Source organism: Palaemon carinicauda, chromosome 11, assembly GCF_036898095.1.
Source record: "Palaemon carinicauda isolate YSFRI2023 chromosome 11, ASM3689809v2, whole genome shotgun sequence".
Classification (NCBI taxonomy): domain Eukaryota; kingdom Metazoa; phylum Arthropoda; class Malacostraca; order Decapoda; family Palaemonidae; genus Palaemon; species Palaemon carinicauda.
This window is the reverse complement of record NC_090735.1, coordinates 77976395-77982210: the sequence shown is the minus strand read 5'-3', so window position 1 is coordinate 77982210 and position 5816 is coordinate 77976395. Positions and strand designations below refer to the sequence as shown.

The 5816-nt window shown below is 33.4% G+C and overlaps 1 long non-coding RNA gene across 1 annotated transcript in view; it reads right to left on the bottom strand.

Annotated features, from left to right (window-relative positions):
* Positions 1-2773: 2773 nt before the first annotated feature.
* Positions 2774-5816, bottom strand: part of LOC137649713 (uncharacterized) — a 30828-nt gene continuing 27785 nt past the window's right edge. Inside the window, exon 3 of the long non-coding RNA XR_011045834.1 lies at positions 2774-3110. This is a non-coding gene — a long non-coding RNA (uncharacterized lncRNA). The remainder of the gene's footprint in view (positions 3111-5816) is intronic.

Below are 5816 nucleotides of genomic sequence, written 5' to 3'. Positions count from 1 at the left end.
TAACTATGTATATAGATTTTTATAGAAAGGTAAATCGGCCATTCTACAGAAACGCTAACCTGCAGAGTAATTTTTTAAATTCGATTTTAGACCAAGGACATGTTTTTAATGGAAGACGACAGCTTTGAGGTTTGTGAGTTGGACTTGATCCATTATGTTAATAAATTTTGTCTTCTATTAAAAGCCAAGTCAAATTGTGTCATTTTCAAGAAACGGAACAGGATTTTAGTAGCTGTTTTAGTATCGATAAATTCAGGCCAAATCTTACTTGGATCTATCTGAGTTTGCCTTACTTTGGCAGAAGACTTTTTATCAATAAGACTTTTTATTAATAGTATACAAAAGCTAAACTTTCCATAAGATTTTCTTCTAGGTTGCTAAAAGTAACCATTTAAGATTAACATGTTCAAATGTACGTTACGTCATAATTTTATCTAGGAGGTTATTAACAAAAATATGAAATTTAGCAACGAATAAAAAAAAAAGTCTGGAAAGTATCTAGTCGGCTAATGGCTTCTTAATTAAAAAGGAAAATGTGAACGATATGAACTAATTTTTCCTATATCCTTAAATTCAATATTTTTACGTTATGTCACAACGTGAGACGTAATGTACAAGTGCTGTAACGTTTCTATATATTGACTAACATAAGTTTCAGGGAGAAGAGTTTTTGGATTAATATTAAGATTTAAATAAATGGAACAGGAAGTCATTATTTACCAAAGAAAACCCACTAACTGGCAACTTAGTGCAACATAAGGAGAAAAATCTTCAAATAGCTTTTTGTCTACAGTATTTTACATTTCAAATGGTGTAAATTAGGCTCAATTTCTTATACTGAAATGTGAATAAAATGAACAGTAAATCTAAAAGATAATTCAGTTAGTGTTACAAATTAATTATATCATGGCATATCAATGTGAGTAGCAATAGGAAACTACGGGTGCTCTTTGGACACGGGGAAGTGTAAATAGGTTTACATGTGCCATTTATTACAAGTCTTTGACCGAAACAATGATGTTCTGCACAAACTACAAGGGGAAAGATAAGTTATCGACAGGTTTATTTCTAGAGATGACTTACAAGGATCATATTTTACCTACTAATGAAATGACAACGAAGTGTTCTGGTCAGATGGCCCAAGCTCTGAACTAAAAAATCAATATATCCAAAAGTTGACCAACGAACACCGAAAACCATTTACTTGAAAGTTTTCACCTACCTCCCACGGTAAAGCTGTTGTCGATGGTGAAGGTGGAAAAATAAAATCAATTGTCCACAAGAAAGTGATGAGTCTTGGTAAAGATCGACCAATCGTTCAAGATTCTGAAACCTTTGCTAATCTTGCTAGAGAGCTTTCTCAAAGTACCACCATCATACATGTTACCGCATAAGTAACAAATGCTATTAGAGAATGAAATCCATTTAGTAACAAGGTCCCAGCCCCTGGCATCTCGAAAATGCAAGTCGAAGTCAGATGGGAAGAATTAGACTTTTGTACTAACCCTTCTTACCACCAGTCAGGCAGCAAACATACATACAAATATCACCCCCTCAAAATCAAGTTGGTGACGAAGCAATAAGCCACGAAATTACTCCTACGTCATCAACCAAAGATGATTCAATTGAGAAGAAAACATTGAGCTACCACGATGATGTAAAGGTAGTCAAAGGATGCTACCTTGACTATTATGCAATCATAACTGAACTGGGAGATCTCAGAAACCTAGAGGATGAGGATCAAGTTTTGATCAATTATTTGTAATAAGTCTTTTGGAAAATGGGTTACTGCAGGAAACTGTTTGGATTCCACAATGATGTGCGAGCTTGAACATGTTGATGCAGTAATAGATGGTAGATCTCGTTATACTATTAGAGAATAAACACTGATATTACAATATTTTCATGCTAAATTTATGCCAAATTAGCTTATTAGCGCATTTTGTTCACTTCACTTTATTTCAAAGTATTTCATATAGCAAATTAATTGTTAATTTTGATATTTTTTGTTTAGAATTCCCTTAAAACTTGAACTTTGTCAGTTACATCATAAAACTTTGTACGTTGCGTCACAATGTTAATCAATAATATCTTCTCAAAGAATTCAAAAGCATGTTATAATTTGTAAAGAAGGAAGCTGCTAAAGACAACCAGTATCTAATATGAGTTACATGATCAACTTTGCATACACTATGAAGAAATTACACGTAGTTCCCAACTACAAAAAAAAAAGAAAAAAAGACTTCACTATACGTGTTATGTCACGCATAAAAGTAAAAAAAATTTCATGATCTCAAAAAATTTGTCCTAATGTTTTGTATTAATATAGACGTATTTCAACAAGTCGTGTAATTTTATTATGAAAATATCTTTTTATTTTTTGTCCAGAGGCAATTGAAGTCTTCAAATGTACGTTGCGTCACGTTCAGAATGTCCAAAAAAGCATTCATTCATATTACCCCTCTTCTGGCCCCACATTATCAAAAGCTTAAAATAAAATCTCCCAATATAAAAAGGGGATCTCAAGAGATATGAAATGATGCAAACAATTACAAATTATGACTAGCAATAAATAACCTTATCTCACATCAGGAAGGGAAGAGAACCGAAGTGCATTCGTCGTATGTCACGGGTTCAAACAGACATAACACCCACTAATCCCTTCAAACTAGACTCATGGAACTAAACTTCAGTACACACTTGCTATCATTTCGCTTGCAGGAGGAATGACGCGGGTAAAATAATCACTTCAAAGATATGGGTCAAAGTTTATTTCTATACATTCTTACTGGAAAAAAAAAATCGAGCTCGAATATTAAGACTGATAAAACTATTCAGTCGTCTCTACAGTAATCACTCATCTTTATTGTTTATTTGGATGCACGGCAGATAGCAAGCTTCTGACACTTTTACACTTTTAATTACAATTATCTATATTTCACGGTTGAGAATCACTTTTTATGACATCATTGGTGTAGCTGTCACCCATCCAATTTAAAGCTGCACTCAAGCTGTGTGTACTTGTTTATGCCATGTGCAGATTTCTGCTGCATTCGCCACACGGCACCACACCCCTTATGGCAAGGGAAGGGCAATTGCACCTCATGTTTCTGAAATCGGGACAAAATATACAATACTTGACCGAATCAAAAAATTAATTAATTTAAATATTGGACACTGGGAGATATCAAATAAATATTGGTGATTCTCAACAAAACTCAGAATGAATAGAAGAATCTTCTACAACAAAACCCAAAACAGTATATCAAGATTGAATTCGCCATGACCTCTGCTCCGCATCTAGCATCTTAAGTCAAGATTCAAGAGTGCCGCAAGACAACCTGATAAAACTTACCCAATGAATGCAGCCAAGAAAATATTAATTATGCAAACTATAACAAAAAGGTAAAAAGGAATATTAATTCAAAAACTTTCGCATGAGAGAGAGAGAGAGAGAGAGAGAGAGAGAGAGAGAGAGAGAGAGAGAGAGAGAGAGAGATATTTTGTTAAGTATATACATCCAGGACAACCGAAATGTGTCAAATTCGGCCCCAACAGAGCAAGCAATCAAGTCAATTAAGTGATCAGAGTAGTTGAGGGAGATGAACTGTGGATTTCCTTAATTAAGATTAGCAGCTCTTTCATAGAGCAGTTCCATAGCAAAACTATCAGTTTTACTAAACTGCTAAACCGATTGTAGTGTTAAAAGCTCCTTGGACACTTCACACTTGCTACTGAACCCTGCAAGAAGATAAACACTCGAAGACTAAGAGTAGTCTGTTTGACTGTCTCTCTCCATTGGTGACCTATAACACCAGCCCTCAGGTTCCTCGAGGGAAGTATTTTCTCTTGAAATAAACATTACTTCATAAGTCAATAACTTTGAATTTAAACTTTTACTCTTTAAATACGAGTGACGTCATAGTAAAGGTTAAATAAAAGGAGACAGGCCATTAAACAAAATCCTTAAGCTTTCTCGCAATAAATCAATTCCAACTAATATAAGTCTTAGTTAGCCCTTTCAAATTTGTTGATCTTCATTAAAAAATTCTCTCTCTCTCTCTCTCTCTCTCTCTCTCTCTCTCTCTCTCTCTCTCTCTCTCTCTCTCTCTCTCTCTCTCTCTCTCTCTGTCACCTACAATAAATAACAGAAATAAATAAGCTAGTCGTGATAGGGAAATGTCCTATACCAAATTACAATTTAACATATAAAAATTGTCATCAAGACCGATTCCTTCATTTCATCCATAGTGTTAAATATCTATTTAGGCCAAAATCACAAAGAAAATAATGTTTTTAATATCTAAACAAAATGAAAGAAGTGTGCCTCAGTATGCTAAATTATACAATTACTAACAATCAAACCACTGTTCTATGATCTTGTAATAATGGGTAGTGTCACAGTCTCTGTATCAAGGCTTCAGTTGTCTTTGGGTATTATTCTCTTCTCTGAGGATACACTCAGGCATAGTACTCCGTCTTTTTAATCCTCCTCTTCTTTCTTTGAAGTTTTTATGGTTTATATATGAGACCTACTGTAATTTTATTACTGTTCGTAAAATATTTTATTTTATTTGTTCATCCTTTCTTTTGTAGTCTTTACATTTCCTTTATTCATTTCCTTACTGAGCTATTTTCCCTGTTGAAGCCCTTGGCTTATAGCATCCTGCTTTTCCAAATGGGGTTGTAGATAAATAATAATAATAATCATTGAAATAATAAAATGATTGATTCAATCATTAAATGATGAAATAGTTTGTTTAGCAGAAATCTGACCACTTTCCACGAAATCCGACACACATGACACCAACAACAGCCACAGCAGTCTCAACGGGGCCAAACCCCTTGTCGATATCCTTAACTACTACGACTACTACTGCGCCACAAAAACATAGCTCCGCTCCTCCACCCTTCCCCTCCCTCTAAGACAGGCCAGTGCAGTGCAGTGCAAAGCAATGGACTGCACCAGCACGGACACACTTACAAAACTTGCAACTTCTATCCGTTCAAACACAAAAGGCCTTCAATCAATATCGTCTCGAACGTGACAAAGACAATACCACGAACATTGAACATTGCAATAACTTCACCGAAGAAACCATGTATGTATATATATATATATATATATATATATATATATATATATATATATATATATATATATATATATATATACTGTATATACATAATATCCACATATATACAATATACATAACATTCACACATATGCATATATAGTGTATACACACACCCATATATATATATATATATATATATATATATATATATATATATATATATATATATATATATATATATATATATAATCATCAGCCGTTGTTCACTGCAGGACAAAGGCCTCAGGTATGACCTTCCACTCCAGTTTGTTTATGGTATTTCTAAGCCAGTACATGCCAGCAAATTTTCTTAGCTTGTCAATCCTTCGTCTTCACTTCCTTCCCTTGCTTCGTTTGCCATCTCTATGGACCAATTCTGTTATTCTTTTTGTCCATCTACTACCTGTCCCGTCCAAGACCACTTATTTTCCTAAGTTTCATTATAGAATATACTCTACATTAGTTTGCTCTCGTATCCGTGTCATTATTGTATCTTAGTGTTATTCCCATCATTATTCTTTACATAGCTCTTAGCATATGTTCTAAGGCTTTAGCGCGTGTATATTATTATTATTATTATTATTATTATTATTATTATTAATTTCATTATTATTATTATCATTATTATTATTATCATTATCATTATTATTATTATTATTATTATTATTATTATTATTATTATTATTATCATTATCATTA